A 12875-nucleotide genomic window follows, 5' to 3' on the forward strand; every position below is an offset into this window, starting at 1 on the left:
GGGATGTCTGAAATGTTTAAATACTGCTTTCAAATAAAATTATTTAAACAAACTAAAATGCTCATGGGAGAAAGCACAGAAGTAATGTGGAGGATGTTTAGGGACCACACGCAGAGTGTTCAGGATAGATTGTCCCACCGTATCTTGGTCCAGAGCACTCATGACATGATAGAACATCATGGCGTCTGAGGAGATGTTGTGGAGTTGAAATTGTGTTTCTGCCTGCCCGAACCACATTCTCGGTCGGTGGATCCAAAAGGGGGGAAGCTTGATGGAGACAGCGTTAACCTCTGCTGAATCCATGGTGTTTTGAGTCCAGAAAATTGTTTGGGCTCGTTGGGGTCACCAGTGTGGCGATGTGAGCAGTGGAAGAAACACAGCCACTATGTTGAGGGTCATTAATGACTTTTTATTCAAATTCAGCACACCCCTTTAAGGGGTGCATTATCACTGGGTGCATTGTGACATCATAATCGCTGCCCAGGGTGCGCGCTGGAAGGAATGCTGGAGTCAGAGAGAAACCTCTGACAATGCCATTTCCCCATGGCTGCCCCTCCACGTGGCAATACAAGCAGGGCCGGTTCACCATGAGGATGTGCGCCACCACAATGAATCCATTGCCACCTTTCTCTATTTAAATCAGTGGAGAACTCCTTACATCAGATTTAACCAGGTACAGGTTGTTCAAAAGATTCACCAAATGTAATCTTTGTGACAAAGGAAGTTGGCTCCCTTTGTGTTAACTGAAGGATGTGATGATATCTCCAATTTCCTATCACTTGTGCACACATGCAGCCTGTGGGTTTTTTTTTTGCTGCTGCCTCAAGACCATCACTGAACTCCTGGATGTAGGCTCTGGATGGCACCAGAGGCCCAACTGCAATGGACGTGTCATGGATCCTGAGCCACGGGCGACACTGGAGACCAGGTTCATTTGAAGTGCTTGTTAGTTGTAATTAATGTACTGTTTATTAGTATGCCATGACTATTAAAGATAGAGATGGTTGGTGGATACTGTGTGTTTTTCGAAAATTTTGGAACTTGAGAATGTTAAGCACTGATCTATTTGCACCCGATGTGTAGTGATTTGTGCATTAATGCTCGGTATGTCTGTGTGCGTATGCCACCTTTTGTGAATTCCCCTGTGCATAAATAAAGACCACTGTTTGTTTATGACGTGTCCAGCCTTGATTCTCTTTGAAGCCTTCGAACATGTTCTGAACACAACAGCTTCAGATGGAGAGAAAAAAAGGTATCGAATCCTTTATAACCCCTGAACAAGAAGATGTTAGATGTAATGCTTCATTGGCAGATGCTTGGTGAATAAGCAATGAAGGAATGAATGTAAAGGAAAACTATGTAGATGCGTCACAGTCAATCTACACTTTCCCACCTAGAGAATTTTTTTCAAACATATTGACTGCTTGGAGCATTGCTTGTCCATAAATACACACACGAGCAAAGATCTGCTGTAAATTTACTCTCCAGGAAATGATTTTTGCCAGTACTTCAGAGAGAAAATAAAATAAATAAAATATTAGTTGAGAACAATCACTTTACTGACAGACAACACAGTGACATAAGGAATGGAACACCAGAAAGCAACTGGCTGACAACTAATCAAACTCTGATAGATATCTGGTAGGAGAATGGCCGGACCATCATGACATTGAGAACAAATGAATTTGTTAAAACATGGATTTTATTTGAAATTAAGGAGAAGGCATTGGACTTGACTTGTTGCAGAATGACAATAGTGCCTGGTGGACACATTAGTGCCATGAAGTGGCAATGATCTAGACGAGCCCAACTACTAAGATAAAGTGAAATTCAAAATGTATTTTCTCATGACATCTGATGCACAAGTCATTCCTAGTACACATTTATCTCACAACCAAGAGGATTGTAATTTAAGTGATGAAATATTGCTATTTCTGAAGCTAGGTGAATCCATTTGGAGGGACTGGCAGATTGTCATCAGTAACTCTGAAGTGAACTGAGAAGGTCATTAGGAAGGAAAAGTTGAACTTTGAATGGAAGCTAGCAAATAATATCAAAAAAATACTAAAAGCTTTTCAAGTATATTAAGAGCAAAAAAGATGTGAGAGTAGATATAGAAAATGATGCCGAAAAAATTGTAATGGACCACAAGTAGATGGCAGAGGAACTGAATATGTATTTTGCATCAGTCTTCACTGTCAAGACATTATCAGTACAACTGGCTTTCAAGGCTATCAGGGAAGAGGGGAAAGTGCAGTCACGATCACCCGAAAGATGGTGCTTGGGAATCTGAAAAGATTTAAGAGTAGCTAAGTCTCCCGGTCTACATGGAATGCACCTTCGGATTCTGAAAGGAGAAGCTCTAGAGATTGTGAATTATTAATGATTTTCCATGAATCAATAGATTCTGGCATGGTTCCAGAGGATTATAAAATTGTAAAGGTTGTTCTGCTATTTAAAAAGGTAGCAGAAAGAAAATTATAGACCTGTTAAGTTATTAGAATCGATGGTGAAGGATGAAATTGTGGAGTACCTGGAATGCATGCCAAGAGAGACCAAAGTCCACATGGTTTTCTTAAGGGAAAATCTCACCTGACAAACTTGCTGCAATTTTTTGAGGAAACCACAAGCAGGCTAGACCGAGAGATGCAGTAGTGGTTGTTGTATATTTGGGTTTTCAAAAGGCCTTTGGCAAGATTCCACATGAGGTTGCTTAACAAGATGAAAGCCCACAGGACAACAGAAAAGATCATGGCATGGGTAGAGCATTGGCTGATCTGTAGGAAGCAGATTGGGAATAAAAGGGATCTGATTCTGGTTGGTAACAAGTTATCAGTGGTGTTCCACAGGGGTCACTGTTGGGGCCACTTCTTTCTACGTTGAATGTAAAATGGTTAGCCAAGTGGTTAGCACAATGCTATTACAGCACCCATGACCCAGGTTCGAATTGTGCACAGTCTCTGCAAGGAATTTATGTATTCTGCCAGTGTCCTCTGGGTGCTTTGGTTTCCTCCACCATTCAAAATGTACAGGATTGTAGCTTTATTTGGATGTAATTGATGGCACGGATTTAAATGACTGGAATAGGCTTCTCCCATGCTGGAAATAAAATTTAAAAAGTCGATAATGATTTTGATTGTTGAATAAATGGATTTGTGGCTAAATTTGAAGATCTACAAAGATAGTGGAGGAGCAGAGGGTGATATAGAAATGGTTAGGCTGCAGAGAGACTTACTCAGATAAGGAGAATGGGAAAAGAAGTAGAAAACAAAATGCAATGTTGGAAATAGTAGTCATATGCTTTTCATAGAAGGAATAAAAGGGAAGTCTATTATTTAGATGGGGTATAAATTCAAAATTTGGATATTCAAAGGGACTTGGAAGCCCTTGTTCAGGTTACCCTGAAAGTTAACCTCCAGGTTGAGTTGGTGATGAAGAAGATGAATTCAATATTGGTATTCATATCTGGAGAAATAGGATAGAAGAGCAGGGTTGTGATATTGCAATGGTAAGGTCTCACTTGGTGTACAGGGTGCAGTTTTAAGTTCCTTATTTCATAAACCACGGATGTGTTTGCATTGGAGAGGGTTCCACAAGATTTACAAGAATGATTCTTGGAATGAAGAGATGAGTTTTTGGGGAAAGTTTGACTGTTCTCCTTGGAGTTCAGAAGAATAACTGAGGACCACACAGAAGCATTTTGAATGTTGAACAACTGCTAGATAGAGTTGATGTGGCAAAGTTGTTTCCCATGGTAGGGGAGTCCAGGAGAAGAGGGCACAACTTTAGGTTTGAAGGACACCAATTTAAAACAGAAGTGGAAGAGTTTATTTACCCAGTGAGCTGTGAATCCTTTGAATTTACTACCACGGGTGGCTGTGAAAGCCAATTCACTGGGTGTATTTAAAGCAGAGATCAATATGTATCTGAATAGTCAGGGTATCAAAGATTATGGGGAGAAGACAGGGCAGTGGGGCTGAGTGGAGAATGTGTCAGCTCATGTTGGAATGCCAGAGTAGACATGGTCTGAATGGCCAACTTTTGCTCTTATATCTTATGGTCTTAAAGCCATCTGTAAACCAGTAGTGCTTTTGGATTTTCTCAGTATGCTTGTAGGTCAATATAGAATTCCTCAATTGTTAGCTTCTGAGAAGGATTGTTAAGGAAAACATATACTTATTTAGACTTGTATGATGCAGAAGCACAGGCACAGACAAGTTAGCCCTGAATTTAATGTGACTTGTTACATATTGTGCATTTTGAATAAGTCTGAAAGGTTCCTGAAAGACCTGTTAATGGCCACTTTGCTTTTTCTTTTTTTCGAAAATTTTATTTATTAACCATGGTTTGTCATAGAATTTAAAAATAGAAATAAAGAAAAACCTAGAATATACATGATATTTTTGTAAATATACCCCTTTACAACCCCCCACTCCCTACCCTAACCCACTCCCCCACCCCCTCTAAACTACCCCATAAAGAATAAAAAAGGAATGAACATATATATAATCATCTACTTAACACCATGGAGGATGCGAACTCCATCCAGGAAGAGAAGAGAAAGAAATACTACCATATGTCTAAACCCATATGTTTCATATACACACTTCGCTTTTTCTTCACAAAAATGTCTGAGAGAGCTTCACTGATGGACGAAATCATTGCACAAGAGATTGGTATACAAAATTAGAAAACATGGTAGAGGAGGTAAAGAATTGATAAGGATATAAAACTGATTAACAGACAAGAAATAGAGAGTGGTAACAAATGTGCTATTTTCAGATTGGCAGGCAGCTACTAGTGACAGTTACATAGTTCAGTGCCGGGACCCCAGCTATTTACATTAATAATCTCGATGAAGGAATTGAATGTAATATGTCTAAGTTTGCAAATGATCCTATGCTGGATGGTAGTTTGAGATATGAGGAAGATTTTTAGAGACTGCAGGGTGACTAGGCAGACTAGAAGAATGGGTAAATACTTAGCAAGATACAGTACGATGTTGACAAATGTGATCTTATTTACTTTGGTGGCAACAGGTGGAGAGATTATTACCTGAATGTGACAAATTAGGAAAAGGGGAGGGGCAATGAGACCTAAATGTCATGGTGCATCAGCCATTGAAGATTGGAATTCAGGAAGAGCAGACAGGGAAGAAAACAAATTGCATGTTGGTCTTTACTGGGAGCAGTTTTGTATATAAAATCATGGAGGTTTCATTGCAGTTGTATATGGTCTTGGTGAGGCCATGTCTTGAGTGTTATATACAGTTTTGGTCCCCAAATCTGAGGAAGGAGTGCAGCAAAGTTTCACCAGAGTGATGTCTGGGATGACAGGACTGATGTAGAAAGAAAGACTGGATAGACAAGGATTATACTCATTAGAATTTAAAAGAATGAGAAGGAATCTCAGCAAGACATAACATTCTGATAGGACCAGACAGTTATGATGCAAGAAGAATGTTCCCAATGTTGGGGAACTCCAGAATGAGGGGGTCATTTAGGACTTAGATGAGAAGAAACTTTTTTACTCAGAGATGTGAACTTATGGAACTGCCAACCATAATTTTCTTGAGGCCAATTCATTAGATATAGTAAAAAAAAACAGTTGGATGTGGCCTTTATGGATAATGGAATAAGGTAATGAGGTCACATGATCATATTGAATGGTGGTAAAGGCTTGAAGGGTTCTATGATTTCTATGAAAATGTTCAGGCCAATAAGAGGTTACAATTCATTGGAATTATGATGGTAAAGTTTTGAAGATGAATCAAGGGCATCACCAGGCAAATCCATACTCTATTACTGTGTACCACCCAAATCTACAACTAATCATAATTCTAAATAAAAGACAAATCTTACATTGATTGATACAATCTTACTTGCTTCCATAAACAAATTTATCGTGTCGTATCTCATTGCAGGTTCATGGTCACATGGAACCCGTGAATCAACACCTTCTCTTGCTTCCCAGTTACCAGTACCTGTTGACTCATTTTGAGGATTGTGAGGTGACAAATCCATTTTAAGTAAAACAATCTGTTATTAACCCTCTCATTAAACAAGGTAAGGGCAGAGTGCAGCTTCTGCTTAAGGCTATGACTCCCAGCCTTAACACCAATCCAATTTCATGGGTCAGCATATGCAAGACATTCTACCATTGACAAAGGGACAGGGTGCTGCTACTTCACAGCCTCAGCCTTGTGTGTAGTTTGTGTGTTGTTTGCACATTCTCCCTGCGATGGTGTGGGTCTCCACCATGTACTCTGGTTTCCTTCTTGGTAACGAAAAAGCTATTGAAAATATTTTTTATTGTATAGGTAAGTAGGAAAATAATTAAAGGGGAGTTCATGGGCATATCTGAGAGAGATTAAGGCACAGTCTGGTACAAAAACTAAAGAAAGTGAGAAACTACTTTAATCACCTTACAATAGCTCACCTTACAATACAACATATTTCACATATTTGCTGAATATACCACTGAAGCTGGATGTATAAAAAGAGGTGATGTGTCAGCATATAGAAGGAAGACTGAAAATTTGCATCCTCACACTCAATATCACCAAAACTAAGGAGCTGTTTGTTGACTTCAGGAAGGGAGGTGCATGATCCAGTGGATATTAGAGGTGGAGAGGGTGAGCAAATTTAAATTCCTGGGAGTCACTATCTCGGAGGATCTTTCCTGGACCCAACACACTAATGTCATCATAACAAAAGCACATCAGCACCTCCACTTCCTCAGGAATTTGTGAAGGCTTGAATGACATCGGACAACTTTGCAAACTTCTAGTATGGGAGCACCAATAGCTCTGAGTGGAAAAGGACTGATGGGATTTCTTGATTGGGACCCAGCATGGACTTGATAGCCTGATTGGTCCCCCTTTCTGTGCTAAAAGGAATCTGGTAGTATAGTTGCCCCAGAGACATACTTAAGTGATGAGAGTGAAGAAACGATAAAGCAGGCAACACGTGCCTAGAGGCAAAGGAGGTTGGAGAGGTCCTAAATGAATATTCATCTGAGTAAAGGACCTTGATCAAAGTGAGGTCAGAATAGAACTAGCTTGTGTGCTAAACCATTATGAGATTAAGAAAGAGGAAGTGTTGTATCGTCTTCAAAACATTAGGATTGATAAGTCCCCGGGGCCAGACAAGATATATCCCAGATTATTATGGGAAAGGAGGGAAGAGATTGCCGGTGTTCTGGCAATGATCTTTGAATTCTCCTTAGCCACAGGAGATGTGCCGTAGGATTGGAGAATGACAAACGTAGTTCCCATGTTTAAATAAAGGTAATAGGGAGAATCATGTGAATTATAGACCATGAGCTTTACATGAGTGGTGGGCATATTATTGGAGAGAATTCTTAAGGATAGGATTTATGAGCATTTTGGAAAGTAGTCTTCTCAGGGATAGTCAATATGCCTTTGTGAGGTGAAGGTGTGCTTCACGTGTCTAATTGAGTTTTGAGGAGGTAACAAAAGAAATTGTTGAAGGCGTTTGACAAGGACCCCCATAGGAGGCTTGTTCAGAAAATTATGAGGCATGGGACCTTTGCTGTGTGGATTCAGAATTGACTTACCTGCAGAAAACAGAGAGTAGTAATGGATGCTGCCTAGAGGTCAGAGACTAGCGGAGTTCAACAGGGACCTGTTATGGGATTCCTCTTTGTCATTTTTATAAATGACCTGGGCGAAGAAATAAAGGGATGGGTCAATAAGTTTGCAGATAATATGGATAAGGTTGGAGGTGTTGTGGATAGTGTTGAAGGTTGTCATAGGTTACAACACAATATAGACAGGATGCAGAAATGGGTGGAGAAGTGGCAGATGGAGCAGAATCTAGCTAGGTGTGAGGTGATGGATTATGGAAGGTCAAACCTGAAGGAGAGTACCTGGTGTGATATTATACAAAATTTGCTTTGTTTGCCATCAGCAGAAGTTGCCGGGTGCCTTCTTCAGGAAGAGAAAGAGAAGCAAAAGGGAGTCTCCCAGAGTCACCGAATGTCTGTGGATTCACCTCCAGCATTTTTGCAGTCACACAGACACCAGTCCAAGCTATTGGCAATCCGAGCTCCACATCCAAATCTCTGACATGATCACAAGCCTTCAGTCCCCTCAGCATCCTCTTGAATCTCAGTTCTGATACCTAGTACCCCTTTAATCAGTCCCAAGCCTATTTCTAGCAGTCCCAGCCTTGTATGTGTCCTTTAACTGCAGCCGCCAGCAGTCCACAGCCTGTGTGGGCTTCTCGCCTCAAATAGCAAACAGCACACTACCTGCGAGTTCTTCAGCCTCAAAGTCCCTTACTGGTCTGCTGCCATGGTCACTGTCCCATGGGTCATCTCCTCTGCACCTTTTCAAACAGAGCGGGGAGGAGAAGGGGTGGTCTCCCTGTTTTCTGGTGCCCTACACCAGTCCTTTGTAATCCCTTGAGGCCGCTGCCATACTTATGTGGTGCCATTTTGGGCCCAGACCCCTCGGTCACAGGATTTTAAAATAAACCACCGTTGGTTCCTTCAGCAGGCTGATTAAAGCCTGTATAGAGCTGTCACTCTGTGGAACTCTGTGGAGGAGCACTGTGTCTCCTTGCACCACGCAGGTCCATGCCAGTGGCTGGCTGGTCTGCCATTGAGGCACCTCTGACAGAACTGCCATTTATTTTATCGTATATCATGCAATAGTCAAGTTTTTTTGGACCAGATTTTCAGGTCAAATTTGAGGGGAGGGAGTTGACTTTTTACATAGGTCATATTTATGCAACACTAAAATTCATACAAGAATCTAAAAATATTGCATGTACTCATATAATAGTCGAGTTTTCAGGACAAATTTTTTTGGGGGGGTACTACTTCTGACTGTGGTAAATACCTGCATTGTTCAAGACATTGGGAGCTCGGATGGCAGGCATTGGGTGGTAAGTCTATGTTTGAGACATTGGGAGCTTTGATGGCTGGATCCAGGTGATAAATCCACGTATGGGGCATGGGGAGCTAGGGTGGGTAGCCATAGCTTAGGAGATATTCTGTGCCTAGGGTATTCGGAGCGAGGGTCTGCGGTCAGGGCTTCTGGTGCTCTGATTTTTTGGGTGCCTGCGGTGAGGATGGGGCATCTTGAGCTCTGGTGGGCAGACAGCCGGGGTGATAATCAGCGGCCGGAGTGTCAAGCATTCTGGTAGGTGGGGTGTTGGGGCGAGGATCCATGATCAGGGTTTCAGGAGCTCTGCTAGGTGGGCAGCATGGTGAGGATTCATGATCTGGGCGTCAGGTAAGCTCGGAAATGTGGGTTTGCGGTTGGGGCATTGTGAGCTCGGTTGGGTGGGTAGCCGAGACGAGGGCTGGGCCCAAAAATAATGGACCCAACTTTTTACTCTGTCACATGAAAAACTCGTGATTTTTGAGGTGTGTGTGTGTGTGTGTGTGTGTGTGTGTGTGTGTGTGTGTGTGTGTGTGTGTGTGTGTGTGTGTGTGTGTGTGTGTGTGTGTGTGTGTGTGTGTGTGTGTGTGTGTGTTTAGAGATATGCATATTTTTACTGGTCTGAAGATTGAGGAAAATACAATCCACTGTTGTCTGTAAAACCAATGGAAATTCTGACCAGTCACATTGGTGATGCTTTTTGAAAAAGACACTTACCTGAAAAAAATCTTTGGATGTGCTGTTTCTTGGCTCTGACAGAACTGCACTGAAATTGAAGCAAAGTATTTCTGATCTCGTGTCAATATAGTGGACCTGCAACCTGCCTTGTTATGTACAGAGTGTGAGTCCAGATCCTTAACATTGTTTATTTTGTGTGACGATTGCTTTCAATTCAATTCAGTAGTTTGACCTTTAATATGGAGTGCATTGAATGATGAGATGCTTTCATTTGTCTCACAGGATGTTTGGCTGAACCTATGGATAAGGAACATAGAAAATTCCCAAATGAAACTACCAATGTTGCATTTTATAGCAAGTGCAGGTTTTGGTATTTTTCGTCTTTTGGATTAATGGAATGTATTGACTCTTAATCAGGATCCTGTTTCTAAGCCTTCACCACTGACCTCTGTGCATGTTTCCTGATAACAAATTATTTCAGGAGTAGATTTAGCCTTGATGCCCACATCTTCAGTTTATTTTCATGGCCCACTGGGAGAAATGTTGAAAGGTAAATGCTGTATTTGGGAACTGGCCAAGAAAATAACCAACCCCTTAAGGGAAGCAGGAATGTGCTAATACTTTGGATTTGATGATGATGAATTAAACCCATATGAGACAAAAAGTTTGTGTCACTTGTTGACCATGGAGATGATGGTAAAACAAAATATGGTGACAAGCTGATAAATAGAAGATTTGGAGTTTGGGTGGAATGAACCACAGGAGACTGCTGAATTGAGAGCTGGAGTGGTTTCATTGTAGACAGATTTCAGGGTAACGGCAGGAACAAACTAAGTGGTCTAGCTCAGTCATATTTTTACAGAATGGAAGCTGCCCTATTGGCCCAACTTGTCTGTTCATTTGAGTTTATTGATACCAGGATGCAGAATCTACATTTATTTTGTGAGAAGCCCAGCTAAATTAATAGAGTAATAGAGTACAGAAGTGTATTGATACCAAGAGACATCAGTTGGTAGTGAACAAATGCAACTTTGTTTTACTGTTTATTTTTAAATTTAGACATACAGCTCGGTAACAGGCCATTTTAGCCCACAAGTCCTTGCCGCCCAATTTACATCCCATTTACCTCCATGCCTGGTACGTTTTGAATGGTAGGAGGAAACTGGAGCATCCGGAGAAAACCCATGCAGCCACGGGGAGAATGTACAGACTCCTTACAGACAGCGCAGGAATCAAACCCTAGTTCGGTCATGATTGCTGGAAGGCTCATTCAAAATCTGTAATAGCAGGAAAGGAACTAATCTTCAAATTGATGGTGTGTAATCTCACACTTACAAATCTTCTGCCTGACAGAAACCATAGAACCATAGAATGCTACAGCACAGGAAACAGGTCATTTAGCCCTTTGAGCCAACCATCATTTCAGTAGTCCCACTGACCTGCTTCCATTCCATAACCCTCCAGTCCTCACCCATCCATGTATCTATCCAATTTATTCTTAAAACTCAAGATCAAGCCCATATCAGATGGCAGCTCATTCCACACTCCCACCACTTTCTGAGTGAAGCACTTTCTCCTAATGTCCCCCCCTAAACCTTTCCCCTTTCAGCTTAAAACTATTACCTCTTGTATTTATTTCCTCCAATCTAAGTGGAAGAAGTCTACTTGCAACCACTTTGTCTATACCTCTCATAATCTTGTAAACCACTACCAAATCTTCCCTCATTGTTCTTCGCTCCAAGGAATAAAGCCCTATCCTGTTTAATCTTTCCCTGTAACTCAACTCCTGAAGATTTGGCCACATCCTAGTAAATCTTCTCTGCACTCTTTCAATCTTATTGACATCCTTCCTGTAGATAGGATGAGAAGTGAATGTGGCCAGTGTGGTGATACCACAGTGATGTTGTTATTTTATAGCTGGCCTGCCTTCTCCCTTTTGGAATTCCCAAATAAAGGCAATTATGCCCAAGATCCTCTTCCCATATGAATCCTGGAATCAGGCCAGCAACACGAGCATGTGTCCAGTCTTATGGTAATAAAAGCCTGTCGTCTAGTAACTTCAGCCTTTTGGAGTTATTGATAGCGTATCAATTTTATTACCATAAAGTTTTTTTTACTGCAATGGACAAGTTGTTGAGGCCGGACAATTTAGATATTGATCTGCAATCGCCCGAAGCCCCAGACTGATTTGAGCTCTGTCTACTCTGTATACTCATTTCAACCACTTCTGGCTCCTGATGTAATCTCTGAGAACGGGGTAAAACACAGGATTCTATTGACACTGTGGTTAAATGAAAAAACACACAAACGCTGGAGAAACTCGGTAGGTCAAAAAATCTTGAGCCCTTCATCTTGGTGATGTATCTTTACCTTTGCTACATAAAGGTACTGTTTGACCTGCTGAGTTTCTCCAGCATTTGTGTGTTTTTTACTTTCAATCTCAGAGAATGTTCTTCATTGTGAATAATATAATCAATTATAATATCGACAAGCTAACCACACTAACTATATTGTTGTCCAAGTCATTAATATGGAATGACAAGCAACATTGGACCTAGTAATTATCCCTGTGTCACCACAGGTTATGGGCCTCCAATTTGGAAAAAAAAACACCTCCACTACAACCTTCTGATTCCTACCATCAAGCCAGTTTTGTGTCTTAATTTGCCAGCTCACTGTGGATCCCATGTGATCTGACTTTCCAGAGCATCCTACCATGTGGGGTCTTGTCAAAGGCCTTGGAAAATTCTGTGTCGAAATATCTACCATCCTGCCCCATCAATTTTCTTGGTCACATTTTTTTTTAAACTAAATTTTATACATAGGACACGATTACACAAGCACAAAGCTATTCTAATTATCCTTAATCATTCCTTGCCTGTCCTTCAGGATCCCCTCCATGTCGGACATTAAGCTCATCAGCCAGTAGATCCCTAGCTTGTCGTTCCAGCTTTTTTTTAATAAAGCTCTAACATTCGCTACCCTCCAGTCTTCTGGTACCTAACCTGTGTCTACAAATATCTCTCTCAGGGTTCCTGTAATTTCTTCTGTAGCTTCTCACAAGGTCCTTGGATGCAGTTGATCAGGCCCCAGGAATTTATCTACCTTTTTGATGACGTGACAGTAGTTGGCTTCAACAGTAACAACAATGAGTTGCGATACAAAGAGGGTGAAGAATAACAACCTGAGACTCAATGTGGACAAGACTTAGGAAATGATTGTAAACTTGAGGAGGACCAGAGGTGACCACCTTCCATGACATATTAATGGCATGGTAGTGGAGAGA

The 12875-nt window shown here is 41.3% G+C and overlaps 1 long non-coding RNA gene across 1 annotated transcript in view; it reads left to right on the forward strand.

Moving 5' to 3' along the window:
* The first annotated feature begins 527 nt into the window (after positions 1-527).
* Positions 528-12875, forward strand: part of LOC138762753 (uncharacterized) — an 87198-nt gene continuing 74850 nt past the window's right edge. Inside the window, exons 1-2 of the long non-coding RNA XR_011357118.1 lie at positions 528-673; positions 5924-6010. This is a non-coding gene — a long non-coding RNA (uncharacterized lncRNA). The remainder of the gene's footprint in view (positions 674-5923; positions 6011-12875) is intronic.

This window comes from Narcine bancroftii, chromosome 5 (genome assembly GCF_036971445.1).
Source record: "Narcine bancroftii isolate sNarBan1 chromosome 5, sNarBan1.hap1, whole genome shotgun sequence".
Lineage (NCBI taxonomy): Eukaryota > Metazoa > Chordata > Chondrichthyes > Torpediniformes > Narcinidae > Narcine > Narcine bancroftii.